We start from the raw sequence: 19,248 nt of genomic DNA, 5'->3' as shown, positions 1-19,248 counted from the left end.
AAGTGAAACATCAAGTTGATCACTCTGAATTTCTAAGTTACATATAAGAATAACCCTTGACCCTTTTAGCAGGTCTAAGCCTACCAAACTCCGGTCCATCATTTTGGGCTGACCAAAGTAATGCTGTCAGCGGACCGGGCCTGGGATGGCTTGAGCCAGTATTTTGAACTCCACAAGGTTGGGCCTATTCAAAATTTTGATATTGCCTGGCCTGAGCCCGGACATTGACAGCCCTACACCCAAGGGTTGTAGATTTAAGCTTTTTATTAATCTTAACAATAACAAATATCACAATGCGCTATTTTTTGTCCATTGCATTTTACTGGGCTTACGTAGAAGATCAGTGGGCCTCTTATCACACGAATTCATTTTTTTTCATGACGCAAAGGCTAAAACAATGGGTGTTCTCACAACATGATTTCCTCTATCTTCATACCAACTAAGATACCCATAATTACCTATATATTCCCTGTTTACTGCCATGTCGATTTGGACGCTCGCTGTAAATCCTTGCTTGCTGTATTTACTATCGAATTTCAGTTCCAGTGGGTCCACCACAACTATCATCCCGGTTGGAGCTTTTCACGACCGCATGATAGATGAATGGAGAATCTGCGACGTTGGTCAGGACTCGTGTGAACACCACACTGGATGAGTTGGTTTTGTTCAGGATCACCATGAACGATGGGTAATTGAGATCGAGGGTGGCCTTAGTGCAAGTGTAATTCAATCCACGGGTGATGATCTTGATTCGGTCGGTCGTGTAGTTTAGCCCGCAGAGGAAATTAATGTAATCTTGACGCTCGAGATCATACACTAGACCGGGGTCCATTGCCTTGTTCGGATTGATGTGTCCTGCACCATAATCAAAAGGTGTGGCAGCTGTTCCAGTGATCGGATCTAGGATCGGACCGTGGGTGTTATCGGTTATGTATGCAGTGGTCATAAGTGCGGACCGGATGGCAGCTGGGCTCAGAATATTGGGCCCACGTGAAGAGAAGCTGGCCACTTGAGGAGCTGGCTTGGATCCTAACACTGTAATCTGGAACTTAATATCCACTGTTGGTGGCTGGGCGGCATTCGCGATATACCTCTTTATGATCTCTCCGTCCTTGATGCTGATTGCAACGAACGGCATGAAGAAGTTACGGGGATTCAAGTACTGGGCCGAATCAGTGGCAAAGATTGCCCCTTCAGCGCCAGTCCTATTCAATTCAAATATCTGAGAATCTAAGTCCCCGAACTCACAAAAGACGATCTTGCCCGCTACATCTTTGGGATCAAGACTGTAGTAATCACAGACTTCCTTACTAGCATTGCCATATCCATAGTAAAGTGGAACACCAGAGATGTAGATATTCTCAGGATAGAATGACTTCCCTTGTACGGCAGTGATGCCATCGCCAAGAGTGATCGAAGCTGCATGGTCTCTATCAATGGTACCCGCAGCCACCGTGGTTATCCAAGGGGCACCATTGTAAATAGTGTAAGCGTGTGGCCCACTATTTCCAGCCGAACATGAGACAAAGATCCCTCTCTCCATCGCTGCAAAGGCTGTTGGCTTTACAAAGCCTTAGGAGATGATTCAAACACTTGTTCAATGAATTCGAGATGACTGATGGTGGATTGATGTCCTTCTTCTTGGGCATCGAAGTAAAACAACAAGTCGGTGGCATTTATATATCACAGATAAAGTATGCCAAGGAGTTGCTTAAAAAGTTCAAGATGGCAGACTGTATTGCCGTGAACACGCCTGTAGCAACGGACCTTAAGCTGACAAAAGAAAGAGAAGGAAGAAGCGTGGACCCGACTCTGTTCAAGAGTCTGATTGGAAGCCTAAGGTATCTCACAATCAAAAGGCCGGATATTGTCTACAGTGTTAGACTTCTAAACAGGTACATGGAAACGTCAAAAGAATCATACTGGCTAGCTGTAAAAAGAATCCTCAGGTACGTCAAAGCAACAATGGAATTTGGTCTTTTCTATCCATACGAAAATGAAGCAATACTATATGGATACTCAGACAGTGATTGAGGAGGTGACCAAGATGAAAGGAAAAGCACCACGGGATATGTTTTCTATCTTGGATCAACTATTTTCACATGGAATTCAACGAAGCAAAGTGTTGTTGCTTTGTGCACATGTGAAGCAAAGTACGTGGCAGCATCGTCTACAGTCTGTGAAGCAATATGGTTGAAGAACATGCTAAAAGAATTGAAACATCCATAGGAGGAATCCACCGTTATATATGTGGATAACAAGTCGGCAATCGAACTTGCCAAAAATCCGGTACAGTATGGAAGGAGCAAGCACATTGATACTAGGTATCACTTCTTAAGAGATCAAGTAGAAAATGGTGAAATTGGAGTACTGTCACACCAATGAACAGGTCGCGGACATATTCACCAAGGCATTACCGACTGATACAATTAGACGACTAAGATCGATGCTTGGAATGAAGCCTGTTTTGGTTTGAAGGGGAGTGTTGGAACGTCCAAACCAAATGGAAGGTTCAGATGCCCTAGCAATGTCTAGAAGCTTTCATGGCATTGGAAACGCCACATGTTGTGGTTATTGGAATTTTCACATTTTGCACGTGTTGTGGCTGGTGGATTTCCAAACGTATGAAACTGGTAGAATAAATGTAGTTAATGAGGGCATATTAGGTATTTCAAAAGGTAGCAAGTAACTATATAAACAGTTGGGTGCTGTACGTTCTATGCAAGCAAAGTGAATAGAAAATAGAAAACAAAAAAAGAAAAAGAAAAGAAAATTCAAGATTTTTTTTTGTTTTTTTTTTTTTTTTTTTTTCGTTTTTTATTCCCTTCCTGAACAAGTGTTTGAATCATCTCCTAAGGCTTTGCAGAGCCAACAAAGCCTCCCAGTGCAATAACATTTTCTTCGTATAGCAATAATCTTGGTAATCCCAATGACAATGACATCAGATCCACACAGCATGAAATTGCCTGGTCCATGCCGCCCAGGATATCGGTTGACGCTGACTTGAACGTGTCTGTGGAGAATAGGACCTTGTACATAGCAAGGCGGGCCATGGGTGCAACCCCAACAGCTGTGCCCTTAGCATAGCCGAAGTAGTCTGCTTTAGGCGTCCTGCTTCCAGCAGCCGTGGATGCTGTGTGCGTCCCATGCCCGTAGAAGTCCCTTGGTGAATCATAGTCATCGATGTTCGATATGTTCAGGCCACGTTCCTCCAGGCCCTTGCTGAAAGAGCGTGCCCCAATGAGTTTCAGGTTGCAGTTGGAAGAATTGAACTCGGTACCAGTCTCGCATGCTCCCTTCCATCTCTCCGGCACTGGCGGCATTCCTTCATCACTGAACATCTCGCTCTCCGGCCATATACCGGTGTCGATGATGCTGATGATCTATCATCGCCAAAGTTGGCCGTGGGCCACAGGCCCACATGCCTATTTAGGCCCAGAAACCCAGGGGTGTGTGTGGTATGGAGCTGGGCATATGTCTCTGGGTACGTGGCAAGGACCTGGCATTCTCTCCAGCTTATTGAGCTGGGCCGGCCACATCACGGCACTGAAGCCGTTCATCACGTGGTTGTACGTATACCAACTATCATGGGTGTCGAAGGGAGCTGGGAATAGCTGATTTGTCCATGTGGTGATGTAGGGCCGACGTTGGTCGGCCAATGATGATGTGGCCACATGAGTGAGAAGGAAGAGGAAGGAGAGGAGCATGAAAGGGGTGATGATGTGGTGGGCCATGGCTAGTGACATTGACCATGTGTTTGGGAAGAGGTTAGGATTTAGGAGGTGTGTGTGTGTATATATACATAGTCAGATCTGCTCGAGTTAAAGTGCAAGCGAAAATACCTATTGAGAAGAATTTTAAACAAGAGAAATCTTTTCTTCTTTTTTTTTTTCGTTGTTAGCTTGTTAGTACACCCACTGTCAGATCACACTTCACTGTTAGCCACCCCCACTAGAGAATCGATGCCAAGACCTCCGTGTTACGCTTCACTGTTAGCCACCCCCACTAGAGAATCGATGCCAAGACCTCCGTGTTGAAACGAGGTATTTTCACTCAATCTATCACTTGAGCAATGGATGTGGGTGTTTTTAAACAAGAGAAATCTGTTTGCGTAGTATTCACCGTTTTCGCCTCTTACAAGTCGGTCCATGGTTAGGTAATCTAGACCGTTGGTCTATTTTGTTTTAGACGGCTACAAAGAGAGATACCAAATTGACCCACATTCGGCTGAAAGAAATGGTCCCAAGATCGGTCATTGTGATCTTCCAACGAGGGTGATTTCTGGAACATGGTCCATCCAATGTTGTGTGGGCCCCACTCGCTAGACTTGAAAACCTCAATCGCTTGAGCGGTAAAAATCAAGAAAGGTGTTTGTGCGTGCTTGCATATATTTTTTCTAAGGAAAGTGTAGTGTTTTTTGTACGTGCATGACTTGAGGGTTAGGTCCACGAACAGAAACCTCGTACACGTCAAGTTCCGTACTTGTATGGTCAATGAATCTTGATCGTTTGTCCGGTGGGCCTTACTGGGGACAGCAATGTGAGAAACACCTTCTAATATAGAAAAGCGAATGTTGACTTCTAATTCTTAAACATGTTAAATATAATGTTTTTAGTGTAGATTGACTGTGAAATACTGGGAGGAGTGTATCTTCTTATTTACAAGGCATCTCATGCATGAGCAGTTTTCAAGAATTGGTTTTAGCTTTTCTTTTCTTTTTTGTTTTTTAATTCATTTGTACTGACTGGATTTTAGTGGGTGGGTTTCTTATTAGCACTGCACTCTTGAGCAGAAATGGGAAAGGCACTGATGGTAGGTTGGGTATGCAAATCCACATGTTCTTGTCATAAGTTATCTGATGCAAGGTTTTGGTTTTCTGTACTACATTATGTGCCATTTCATGTTACTATATTCTTAACTTCCTGTTTAAGTTTTCTTACTCATCAGTTGATGGTAGCATTCTCTTCCACTACATTGGCAATGTTGATGCCATTGTTCAGAAAGTAATATTTCCAATGCTGATGTCATGTTATTGTGATAGGTGTCCATGATGGTGGCAATGTTGATGTCATGTTATTGTGATAGGTGTCCATGATGGGCTTTTCAAATTGGGTTGGTGTTTTCCAATGCTAGGCCAACCAGAACTTGGGTCTGAACCCAAGTTGCAGCCCTAGACCAAGCATGCACCTGGGCCCAACACTTCTTCTTTACTTTGTAATGGGTGCCACTACTAGCTAACTGTCATAGTAATAAAAAATCTGCATATTTGCAAATTGCTTTGAAACTGAAATTCACTCTTTTGGGTCTGTGTATCTTCTTTCAATATGATTCGATCCACTTGATCTATTTAATGATATAGATATACCAATGCAGAGAAAATCTTCTTTTCTTTTTTAGTAAATTGAAATTCATTACATGCCCACTTTATCAGTTATAATATCTGGACTGCAACATTTCAGGATGCAGGGGGAACCTGGTGCAAATGCTATATTAGTTGTGGCAATTGCTACTTGTAAAGGTGGTGCTGCTGAAAAGGAGGCAAGTTTTTTTTTTTTTTTTTTTTATATATATATATATATATGGTTATTGCCAAGCTGAACTGTTTTTAAAGCCATGCCCCAGCAGATTTTTTCCTGTGTTTCAATTTTCATTTGCTTCAATGTTTCTAGTACTTTTTATACTATTGCTCTTCAAAAATTTTACTACTTTTTTTTTTTTTTTTTAATGAAATCCAACTAGGAGCAATTTCTGGCCCCTAAGCAGAATCCTCTCCCCAAAGTTAGAGCCAAACTTAATGGAAAAGGAAGTAGAGGATGAAGCGAGAGCCACCCTAAGACACCATGTGCATCCCCTGTTTTGGGTCAGTTTATATATATATATATGGCTGACCTTAGACTGTACAGGTTTTTTTTCTTTTTCCTTTTCTTTTATATATGAGCACATCTCACTTTACATATGCATGTGGCTCGTTTGATGAGTGGATTGGCTTCAGTCAGGGCACTTACACAGTGCAGCCAGCCTAGACCCAGATCTCACACCAATGTTTCTACACTCACACATGTAGTTTGTTACATAGGGATGAAAATGAAGTGAACGTTCAACCTTCAAATGATTCTAGTTTTAATTTCTACATGCCAATTTCACTTACCTGTTATCTATGCAGGGAACTGCAATAGCCTACCAACTGTGATATGCCAAAATGACAATTTGAATGCTATTTGAAATGCTTATAGATTCCTACCAACTGTCCGTGTTCTGCATCGAAGTCATTCTCTTACTATTATGATTATCAAATTCTTTTTTGTTTTTACAAACATCATGTCAGACTTCTTTTTTACTCTATTGCATTGTGACACTAGAAGGAGAGAACCTTGGCTGTTTGGGTAATATATTTATTTAGTTTAAAAGAATGTTCAAAATGGAAATTTATACTTTGCACTTATATTGCATTGTGCATATTAAATTGCTAGCCTTTGTACTGGTTCCTCATAGCCTCTTTCTTGATTTTATTTTTTTGATGTCTCTCTTAATAAAAGTTGCTGTCATATATTAAAACAAATAAACATAAATAAATCCATGGCAATATTTTTCTATCTAAGACACTAATTCTATCTCTATGGTTCCTTTTCTGTTTTTATGCATCCTGTTTTATGCTAGCTTTAATGTGTACATGTGCATTCAAATTTTAATACTTGATTCCTATTTAGACAAAGTAGAGATCTAATTCCTTCAAATTTGTATATGCACCATATAGGCTAGATGGGATGTACAAATATACCAAGGTTTGGTTGGTTCACCAAATGTAGCCAAATGCAGAAGTACAGCTATACCAGGAACGAACCTAGTAAGCAATTCATTCTAGATTAATAAACCCTCTATCTGTGGTGTAAACTGTTTACATCCTCAAATGAAGAAATGTCAGGGTTATTTGTATTTTCATACATATGTACATAGGTATGCACATCTATTCCTAAGTCTGCATGCTTGTAGTGTGTAGTGAGTGGCATAGGCTACATAGTGTGTAGGGAAACTTTTAGATTTTTAATTACAACAATAGGAAAAATAGGGCAAATACTAAAAATAAAGATACTTCAGATTGTTTCTTGTGCAAGTCCTATTCATCAATACTTCAGATTGTAATTATTCTTCACTTTGCTTTCTGCTTTTTTCCTTTTCTTTTCTTGCTTTTTCATTTTTCTTTTTCTTTTCTTTTCTAGCTTACTGTACTGATACAACCAGATATGGTTATTCATCTGGGATTTCTTTATGATGGATCTACTTACACTTGTTTACATCAAGAAAATCTTAGCTCCGGAAAACATCTATTAACATCCTTTTGGAACTTAAGACTGCAAAAGATATTCATAAGACACTGATGTGCGATGCTCTTCACACTGTGATTGATTGACCTCATTGGTGGGGCCTGGACTTCCCTTCTTATAATTCTTCTAAAAATGTCAACAGTGTCCAGATTTGGTGTTATCTACTTATAATTCTTCTAAAAATGTCAACAGTGTCCAGATTTGGTGTTATCTATTAATACCTTTAAAGTATATGGATCTCTAATAACTTCAACTTTCAAGAAGCATTTAATTTGGCAGGGTGCTATTTGGTTTAAAGTATAGGTGGATGTTGTACATTCTTGTATTGATTACTCAAGCATGACGGTTATGCGCATTCTTTCAGGTGGATGCTACATGTGGGAGGGTTGGAGCAGCGTATTTCAGATTCAAGCATCTGGTACGTCTCTTGTTAAGAATGCACATGTGTAGTTCATCAAACAATACATTATGTGATATCGTGTGCATAATATCTATGTTGTAATTTTCCTCATGTATTTTGCTTAAAATCCATGTTTATGCATGATTCTCAGGCATTGACATGGATTTGGGCAAAAAAAGATCGAAATGGAAAATTTGAGAAAATGGGGGAAATTTTCTTTTATAAAGTAAGTATTTGGGGCCAAGTGGTTATGTATTTGCTCAATTAAATTTGCTCGAAATTAATGGAGCAGACCCGGATGTGCGTCAGAGCTATTCGAATGAGCGAGGGTTCCTGGAGGTGAAGCTGTCCATTTCCTATGGACAGGATTGGAGGGGCTTGGCCATTTGGATAGGCCGTGTTTATGTATTTGCTCGAAATTAATGGAGCAGACCCGGATGTGCGTCGGAGCTATTCGGATGAGCGGGGGTCCCTGAAGGAGGGAACCGCTGTTATGACCATGATGAAGTTGTCCATTTTTTATGAACAGCATTGGAAGGGCCTGGCCATTTGTGCCGGATGGCCGTGTTTATATCTGTATTTGCAGGGACCATACCCTTAACCTAAACCAAAACCTATATCCTAAATCCTAAACCCGAGCACATTCTCAAATCCTAAAACCTATAACCTAAACCAAAACCAAAACCTATAGCTTAAACCTGAACCCATTCTCAAATCTAAAAAACCTATAGCCTAAACTTAAACCTTAACCTAAACCGTTAACCTATAACCTAAATCAAAACCTATAACCAAAACCAAAACCTATAACCTATAACTTAAACCCGAACCCATTAACAAATCTCAAAACCTATAACCTAAACCGAAACCGAAACCAAAACCTATAACCTAAACCCGAACCCATTCTCAAATCCCAAAACCCAAACCTAAACCTAAACCTAAACCTATAACCTAAACTCAAATCCTTAAACCTAGACCTAAATCTAAACCTATAGTCTAAACTCAAATCCCTAAACTTTAACCTATAACCTAACCTAAACCTATACTTATAACCTAAAACTATTCCCAAATCTCAAAACCTATAACCTAAACCTAACCTTTCCCTAAACCTATTACCTAAACTCAATTCCCTAAACCTAAACCTAGACCTAAACCTAAACGTATAGCCTAAACTCAAATTCCTAAACCTTAACCTATAACGTAACCTAAACCTATACTTATAACCTAAAACTATTCCCAAATCCCAAAACCTATAACCTAAACCTAACATTTCCCTAAACCTATAACCTAAACTTAATTCCCTAAACCTAAGCCTAGACCTAAACTTAAACCTATAGCCTAAACTCAAATCCCTAAACCTTAACCTATAACCTAATCTAAACCAATACTTATAACCTAAAACTATTCCCAAATCCCAAAACCTATAACCTAAACCTATAACCTAAACTCAATTCCTTAAAGTTAAACCTACACGTAATCCTAAACTCAATTCCCTAAAGCTAAACCTACACCCAATCCTAATCTCAACTCCCTAACCCAAACTTAAACCTCATCCCGAACCTGAACCCGATTTCCTAAACCTAAACCATAACTCATTCTCAAATCCAAAAACCTATAACCTAAACCTAAATCTGAACCCATTCTCAAATCCCAAAACCCATAACCTAAACCAAAATCAAAATCAAAACCTATAACCTAAACCCGAACCCATTCTCAAATCCCAAAACCTATAACCTAAACCTAAACCTTAACCTAAACCTATAACCTATCACCAAAACCTATAACCTAAACCTGAACCCATTCTCAAATCCCAAAACCTATAACCTAAACCTAAACCTTAACCTAAACTTATAACCTATAACCTAAATTAAAACCAAAACCAAAATCTAAAACCTAAACCTATAACCTATAACCTAAATTAAAACCTATTACTTTTCCCTAAACCTTAACTTAAACCTATAACCTATAACCTAAATCAAAACCAAAACCAAAACCTAAAACCTAAACTTATAACCTATAACCTAAATCAAAACATATAACCAAAACCAAAACCTATATCATAAACCCGAACACAATCTCAAATCCTATAACCTATAACCTAAACCAAAACCTATAACCTATAACCAAAACCAAAATCAAAACCTATAGCCTAAACCCGAACCCATTCTCAAATCCAAAAAACCTATAACCTAAACCTTAACCTAAACCGGTAACCTATAACCTAAATCAAAACCTATAACTTAAACCAAAACCAAAACCTATAACCAAAACCAAAACCAAAACCAAAACCTATAACCTAAACCCGAACCCATTCTCAAATCCCAAAACCTATAACCTAAACCTAAACCGTAACCTAATCCTATAACCTGAACTCAAATCCCTAAACCTTAAGTTATAACCTAACCTAAACCTATACTTATAACCTAAAACTATTCCCAAATCCCAAAACCTATAACCTAAACCTAACCTTTCCCTAAACCTATAACCTAAACTCAATTCCTTAAAGCTAAACCTAAACATTAACCTATAACCAAAACCTATAATCTAAACCTGAACCTATTCTCAAATCCCAAAACCTATAACCTAAATCAAAACCAAAATCAAAACCTAAAACCTAAACCTATAACCTATAACCTAAATCAAAACCTATTACTTTTCCCTAAACCTTAACCTAAACCTATAACCTATAACCTAAATCAAAACCAAAACCAAAACCTAAAACCTAAACCTATAACCTATAACCTAAATCAAAACATACAACCAAAACCAAAACCTATATCCTAAACCCGAACACAGTCTCAAGTCCTAACCTAAACCTAAAACCTATAACCTAAACCAAAACCTATATATGACCTAAACCTAAACCTAAAACCCAAACGTAAACCCGATCTCGAACTCAAACCCGATTTCCTAAACCTAAAACTTAACGTATTCTCAATTCCCTGAACCTAAACTCAATTCCCTAAACCTTAAACTATAACCTAACCTAAACCTAAACCTATAACCTTAACCTAAACATAAAAACCTAAACCTAAACCTATACTTATAACCTAAACCTATTATTATAACCTAAACCTATTCTCAAATCCTAAAACCTATAACCTAAACCTAAACCTAAACCTTAACCTAAACCTATAACCTACAACCTAAATCAAAAACCTAAACCTAAACCTAAACCTATAGCCTAAACCTAAACCTAAACCTAAACCTAAAACCCAAACGTAAACCCAATCTTGAACCCGAACCTGATTTCCTAAACCTAAACCTTAACGTATTCTCTAATCCCTAAACCTAAACCTACACCTAATCCTAATCTCAACTCCTTAACCTAAACCTAAATCTAAACTTGAAAATCCAAACCTAAACCCGATTTCCTAAGCCTAAACTTATAAACTTAACCTAAACCTATTCTCAAATCTCAAAACCTATAACCTAAACCTAAACTTATATAACCTTAACCTAAACCTAAAACATAACCTATAACTTAAACCTTAACCTTAACCTATGACCTTAACTTATAACCTAAACCTATATGCTAAACTCAATTTCCTAAACCTTAACCTATAACCTAACCTAAACCTAAACCTATAACCCGAACCCGATTTTCTAAACCTAAACCTTAACGTATTCTCAAATCCCTAAATCTAAACCCACACCTAATCCTAATCTCAACTCCCTAACCTAAACCTAAACCTAAACTTGAAAACTCAAACCTAAACCCAATCCCGAACTCAAACCCGATTTCCTAAACCTAAACTTATAACCTTAACCTAAACCTATTCTCAAATTTCAAAACCTATAACCTAAACCTATAACCTAAACTCAATTTCTTAAACCTTAACCTATAACCTAACCTAAGCCTATAACCCGAACCCGATTTCCTAAACCTAAATCTTAATGTATTCTCAAATCCCTAAACCTAAACCTACACCTAATCCTAATCTCAACTCCCTAACCTAAACCTAAACCTAAACCTAAACTTGAAAACCCAAACCTAAACCCAATCCCGAACCCAAACCCGATTTCCTAAACCTAAACTTATAACCTTAACCTAAACCTACTCTCAAATCTCAAAACCTATAACCTAAACCTATAACCTAAACTCAATTTTCTAAACCTTAACCTATAACCTAACCTAAACCTATAACCCGAACCCGATTTCCTAACCTACACCTAATCATAACCTCAACCTAAACCTAAACCTACACCTAATCTCAACCTAAACCTATACCTACACCTAATCCTAACCTCAACCTAAACCTAAACCTACACCAAAACTTGAAATCCCAAACCTAAACCCAATCCCGAACCCGAACCCGATTTCCTAAACCAAAACTTATAACCTTAACCTAAACCTATTCTCAAATCTCAAAACCTATAACCTAAACCTAAACCTATATAACCTAAACCTAAACCTAAAACTTAACCTATAACCTAAACCTTAACCTATAACCTAAACTTATAACCTAAACCTATAACCTAAACTTAGTTTCCTAAACCTCAACCTAACCTAAATGTAAACCTATAACCCGAACCCGATTTCCTAAACCTAAACCTTAACGTATTCTCAAATCCCTAAATCTAAACCTACACCTAATCCTAATCTCAATTCCCTAACCTAAACCTAAACCTGAAAACCTAAACCTAAACCTAATCCCGAACTCAAACCCGATTTCCTAAACCTAAACTTATAACCTTAACCTAAACCTATTCTCAAATTTCAAAACCTATAACCTAAACCTATAACCTAAACTCAATTTCTTAAACCTTAACCTATAACCTAACCTAAGCCTATAACCCGAACCCGATTTCCTAAACCTAAATCTTAATGTATTCTCAAATCCCTAAACCTAAACCTACACCTAATCCTAATCTCAACTCCCTAACCTAAACCTAAACCTACACCTAATCCTAATCTCAACTCCCTAACCTAAACCTAAACCTAAACCTAAACTTGAAAACCCAAACCTAAACCCAATCCCGAACCCAAACCCGATTTCCTAAACCTAAACTTATAACCTTAACCTAAACCTACTCTCAAATCTCAAAACCTATAACCTAAACCTATAACCTAAATTCAATTTTCTAAACCTTAACCTATAACCTAACCTAAACCTATAACCCGAACCCGATTTCCTAAACCTAAATCTTAATGTATTCTCAAATCCCTAAACCTAAACCTACACCTAATCTCAACCTAAACCTAAACCTACACCAAATCCTAACCTCAACTCCCTAACCTAAACCTAAACCTAAACCTAAACTTGAAAACCCAAACCTAAACCCAATCCCGAACCCAAACCCGATTTCCTAAACCTAAACTTATAACCTTAACCTAAACCTACTCTCAAATCTCAAAACCTATAACCTAAACCTAAACTTATATAACCTTAACCTAAACTTAAAACTTAACCTATAACCTAAACCTTAACCTATAACCTTAACTTACAACCTAAACCTTTAGCCTAAACTCAATTTCCTAAACCTTAACTTATAACCTAACCTAAACCTAAACCTATAACCCGAACCCGATTTCCTAAACCTAAACCTTAACATATTCTCAAATCCCTAAACCTAAACCTACACATAATCCTAATCTCAACTCCCTAACCTAAACCTAAACCTAAAATTGAAAACCCAAACCTAAACCCAATCCCGAACCCGCCCGAACCCGAACCCGATTTCCTAAACCTAAACTTATAGGTTATAGGTTGGTTTGGTTTAGGTTATAGGTTTTAAGTTTTAGGTTTAGGTTAATAAGTTTTAAGTTTTAGGTTTAGGTTAAGGTTTAGGGTATTTTTGTTTATGATGTTAAGCTTATATGTATTTATGCGTGAATGAATGTGATGTGGATAAGATTGTTTGTTTTTGAATGAATGTAGTTTATATTTGGATGGATTTACTAGTTTGGGTTTAGATGGATGTGAATGTGAATATGATGAAATATATTATATGACAGTTGTATATCAGGATGAATATGATGAAATATACTGTAACAGGCGTATACCAAGAATTTTGTGTTGAAATATTTTTTTTTAAAAAGAGATTTTTAGCGACGAAAATTTTACGAAAATTTTCGTAGCTAAAATATATGCAAATATTTTTACCGACGAAAATTTTCGTAGCTAAACGTTTTGTACAATATTTTTAGCGACGAAACTTTTCGTAGCTAAAAGTTAAGCAAAATATTTTTACCGACGAAAATTCCGTAGCTAAACGTTTAACATTCATTTTTTAACGACGAAAATTTTCGTCCTTAAAAGTTTTGCAAAAGTTTTTTCGTGAAAAAAACTTTTAGCGACGAAAATTTTCGTCGCAAAAAAGCTTCCCTTTAGCGGCAATTAAATTTAACTTTTGGGATTTCTTATAGTGTGGATTCTATACGAATCACTTTTGTATAATTCCAAAATCATTCCAAACCCTCCATCAGATGTATAAAAAGAGGACAATGAACAATCAAAGTCTCTTTCTCTCACCTGCATGACTTTTTACACGCGTACTCATGTGGACCTTTGTACATCCATGTGATGTGGCACCCCATGAAACCCTAAAAGCCCACCTTTCACACTGATCCAAAAATTCGGTGGGCTATAGCAAATAGAGGAGAAATCAAGGAAAGAAACTATTTCTTTTTCTGTACCCCAAAATATATTGAAGATTGGGCTTGTTTGGCTTGTCTTGAGATATGGGAAGCAATGACAGGGTTGGATTCTTCCAACGTGGGCCCCACAAGTGAAATACCTCAAAGATCAATATATATATATATATGAAATGCATGTAGCAGGCACTGCTGCTATCAGCGCGTAGGCCTGCTGCGCTGATGGACGGGTAGGCAGACCGACTGCCCCAACCGTGGGCCCCACCGTGACCCCATCAGTCAGATGCACCATTCTGTGATGGGCCACGGGCTTAAAATTCAAGTCAATCCATGACTTGGGTGGGCCACATCAAATACAACAGTTTTAGAGGGGCTACCCTCCTATTAAAGCATTCATAATCATTTATTGAGCCCACCGAGATGTGCTTCATAAATCCAAACCATCCATTGTGTGTCCCACTTAGATGAGGGGTGAGACCAAGTTTCAGCCACATCCAAAATTCAAGTGGGTCCCACCAACTGCCTTTATATATTTTAGGCATGTCTTCACATAGTTTTAGATGGTATGGCTCACTAGAGTTCCGCATACGGCTGATTTTTGGGATATCCCATAACCGAAAGGGGGACCCATCAAATGCACGGTGTTAATGTTCCACAAATATCACAGTGGGGCCAACACAACTCGACCTCATGGGAAGTTCCCCATCAACCTCATAGTACCATTATATATATATATATATATATATATATATATATATATATATATATATATATATATATATATATATATAGGGAAAAAGTACTATGCGCTCGACCTCACAAGACCGTCCCATGAGGTCGAGTTGTGTGGGCCCCACCATGATGCGTTTCGAACATCTACCCCATCAGTCAGATGCACCATTCCATCGTGGGCCTAGGTCTCAAAAATCAAGTCAATCCGTGACTTGTGTGGGCCACACTACGTATAGAAGTGGGGAGGGGCTGTGCACCATTAAAACATTCATAATCATTTTTTGGGCCCACCGAGATGTGGATTGCAAATCCAGCCCATCCATTATGTGTGCCCCACTTAGATGAGGTTTCAGACCAAGTTTCAGCAGCATTCAAAACTCAGGTGGGCCCCACCAAGTGCTTTTTTATGTTTTTGGCATGTCTTCACATGATTTTAGATGGTATGGCCCACCTGAGTTCCGTATACGGTTGATTTTTGGGATATCCCATAATTTAGAGGGGACCCATCAAATGCACGGTGTTGATGGTCGACACGCATCACGGTGGGGCCCACACAGCTCGACCTCATGAGAGCTTAAGGTCGAGCGCATAGTACCTTTTCCCATATATATATATATATATATATATAGCGGAATGCTCACCTGTGAACTAGTTCGCACGGACTACCTACGAACTTTTTTGAGAACTCATCGTATCTGATGATTCTCGAAAATCTGAACGGTCCACATGAAGCAAAACCTCATGAAACCGCCTGGTACCAATTTTTACTTTGAACCAAAACTTTGGTGGGCCATAAAAATGTAAACAGTTTCTTCCCTTGATTTGAATTTCTCTTTACTATGGCCCACTAGAATCTTAGATCAGGGTGAAAATTCACCCCCCTAAGGTTTCATGGGATTCCGCATCTTATGGACCGTTCGGATTCAACACCCATGACATGTGTGGAAAGGTGTGCACGTGCGTAGGAGAGCATGCCCCTCTCTCTCTCTCTCTCTCTCTATATATATATATATATATATATATATATATATATATATATAAAACATGTGGAGCCTATAGTTAGAAATAGTGTACAAGGAAAGCTTCACCCTCCAAACTATTTCCCTTGGCGTAGCCCACTTAAATCACATATAGGCTTGATTTTGGGACCCATGCTCACCATTAAGTGGGCATTTAACAGTTGGAGTTGATTGCACATATCCATTCCGATTGGTCATATAAAAATCAATATTAGATGTCTCTTTCTCAACTGTTTCCATTGATAAGGCTAGAGGTGGGCAAATCTGACCCGATCAGACCCGATTCGACCCGTTTCGAACCGAACCAACGGCCTGGATCGGTGCGGATCGAGTAGTATCATTCAGATCCAATACTGGATTTAGGCTGAGTCGAGCTTATTTTTGTAGCTTGAAAAAAATCTGACTCGAGTTCAAGTTATCTCAAGCTCAACTTGATTCGACTTAGACCAGGGCTCAAACCCAACTCAGTTCAACTTGAATTGACTCAGCTCTATAGTATAAATAAAAATTAAAAAAAAACCCTAATCCCCCACCCTTATTTTTCTATTTGTCCGAGCGCCCAAATACCTAAGCCCTAACCCCCTATCCTCTCTCATTGTCCAAGTGCCCAAGCCCTCCTTCCCCTTTCTCTCACTTTTCGAGCAGGCGAGCACGTTCGACTGTCCCAGCATCCACAAACCTTGACTGTCTGGTCGTCCCTACCTTCGAGAGCTTAGCCCGTTCCCCTTCCATTACATGTTTGTCCGTCTCTGCATTTCTTTGGTAACACTCTCCCATCTCTCTATCTAACCTCTATATTTGCTTTGGCCCCCCAGACAGGTGCTATTCATGGCAATCTGGTCGGGTTTCAACTTTCAAGACGCATATTAATATATTATTAATTTATATAATAATATGTATATATATTATATAGATATTAGATTATATATATTATTTAAATATATTTTAAAAAATATATATTATATAAATTTAAAAATATATATTAAAATTTAAATCCTTCAGTTGTAGCTCGGTTAGGCGCCGTCCATGATAGCCCGACCGGGCCTTATCCATGGCAACGAGTGGCCCGATCGGGTGTTGTGACTATCGAGTGTTGTCCATTAATATTCAAAAATATATATAATTATATATATTATATATTATGTTAAAAAGCCTAAAGGGCCTAAACCCTGAGACCTAAACAATAAATCTTAAACCGTAATGTATATTATAAATTTATATATATTATAATATATAATATCAAATATGTATATATTATATTAATGTTAGTTATATTAGTGTTAATATTAGTTTATATATATTAATATTATTATATATTAATGTTAGATTCTTATTTAATATGTCATATGTAAATATTAATGTTAGAATTTAGATCATTAATATTATTGTTATTGTTATTTATTATTAGTTATCAATTATGTGATTGTTAATGTTAATGTTAATGTTACTATTAATTTATTGTTGTTCAATTAGTTAGATTTTTTTTTTTCTATTGCAGTATAGGATCATCAATTCCCATATGAGGATTTCTATGTTACCAGGCATAAATTAAGTGTATTTTTTTAAGGCATAGAAATTCTCAAATTGTCTCATTTTTGGATATTTTAAGGTTGGATATATAAAAATGCTTTCATTTATTTTAATTAAAATGCATATGTCTATTTCGATTTGTCTCTCCTCTTCTCTCTAGATATATTCTTTGCATTTGTTTCTATCATCAAATATTCATACTTTGTGTGGATAGCTAACGTAGGAATTAAATATCCACACTTTCCGTCATCAAGAACATCTTGAAGAGTAGACGGATCCTCCTCATCTGTAATGAAAGCATATGCGAAATTTGAGTCATCCTTATATCTTGCCGGTAACCTGCGATCCCACGATGGATTCCTTCTTACAGGTGGTTGCTCCACCTGCTCATGTACCTCTTTATGCATATCTACATCAGCCTGAGTATCATATGTGTTCACATGAACGTCCAGAACCAGCTTTTCCGGTTCCTATTGTTCATCCTTATGGAATAAGGATCCTTCGTCGAATTTAACATCACGGCTAATGATGATTTTTCGTGTGACTTGGTCATACAGCTTATACCCATTTACACCACCACCATAGCCAACAAAGATGTATTTTTTGGCTCTTTGATCTATCTTATCTCTCTCAACTAATGGTACATAAGAGTAAGGTTCACAACCAAATATGCACACGCAATCCCGAGTAATCTACCTACTGACCACTCCATACTTTCTCTGAAATTTTACAATCAATGGCCGTAAAAGGGGACCGATTCACCAAGTAACAAGTCGTATTAACGGCATCAATCCATAAATTATTGCCCAACCCAGCATTACTAATCATGCATCGGGCCATCTCCAAGAGAGTTTGATTCATCCACTCAACTACATTGTTCTGCTCTGGTGTGTGGTGTACTCTGTTGTGCCTCACGATCTCTTCATCCTTACAATATTGATTAAATTCACTTGAAGTAAATTTTCCACCATTATCTGTCCTTAATACATTCATTTTTTACCCTGACTGTTTTTCCACCATCGTTTTCTATTGCTTGAAGTTGATGAAAACATCCAAGTTATTTTTCATAAAATAAACCAACACTTTCTTGGAATAGTCGTCAATAAACATGATGAACCATGATGACCATCCAAAGGAAACCACGGGCGCGAGCCCCATACATCAGAATGCATATAATTAAGAACATCCTTACATACATGTTTTTCACATTTAAAAGATAACCTTGAATGTTTATCATATATATAATGCTCGCATATACATAAATCAAAACTCTTAAAAACTGGAATTAAACAACGGTCAAAAAGTACCTTCATGCCCTGCTCGCTCATGTGGCCTAGACGTGCATGCCACATATGTGCAGATGTGGAATCCGCTACAGACGTTATAGCTCCACCCAATAAAGTACTCTCAATCAACGTGTAAAGGTTCTCGCTCCTCTGGCTTTCATGACAACGAGTGCGCCTTTTGAAACTTTAAGGACACGATCAAAACTTATGAATTTACACCAAAGCGCCTTGAGTGCACTAATTAAGAGATATTAAGCTCTTCCTCGTATTAGGAACGTGCCTCACCTCGATCAAGGTATATTCCATGCCATCAAATATCTTGATGCACACCAATCCAACACCTATCACATTACAAATATTATTA

The 19,248-nt window shown here is 37.9% G+C and overlaps 1 pseudogene; it reads right to left on the bottom strand.

The window, feature by feature from the left end:
* Window positions 1-375: 375 nt before the first annotated feature.
* Window positions 376-3,734, bottom strand: LOC131227272 (subtilisin-like protease SBT1.7; annotated as a pseudogene).
* Window positions 3,735-19,248: the final 15,514 nt, after the last annotated feature.

Source organism: Magnolia sinica, chromosome 2, assembly GCF_029962835.1.
Source record: "Magnolia sinica isolate HGM2019 chromosome 2, MsV1, whole genome shotgun sequence".
NCBI lineage: Eukaryota > Viridiplantae > Streptophyta > Magnoliopsida > Magnoliales > Magnoliaceae > Magnolia > Magnolia sinica.
Note: the sequence above shows the minus strand (reverse complement) of the source record. Positions and strands in the feature narration are given on the sequence as shown.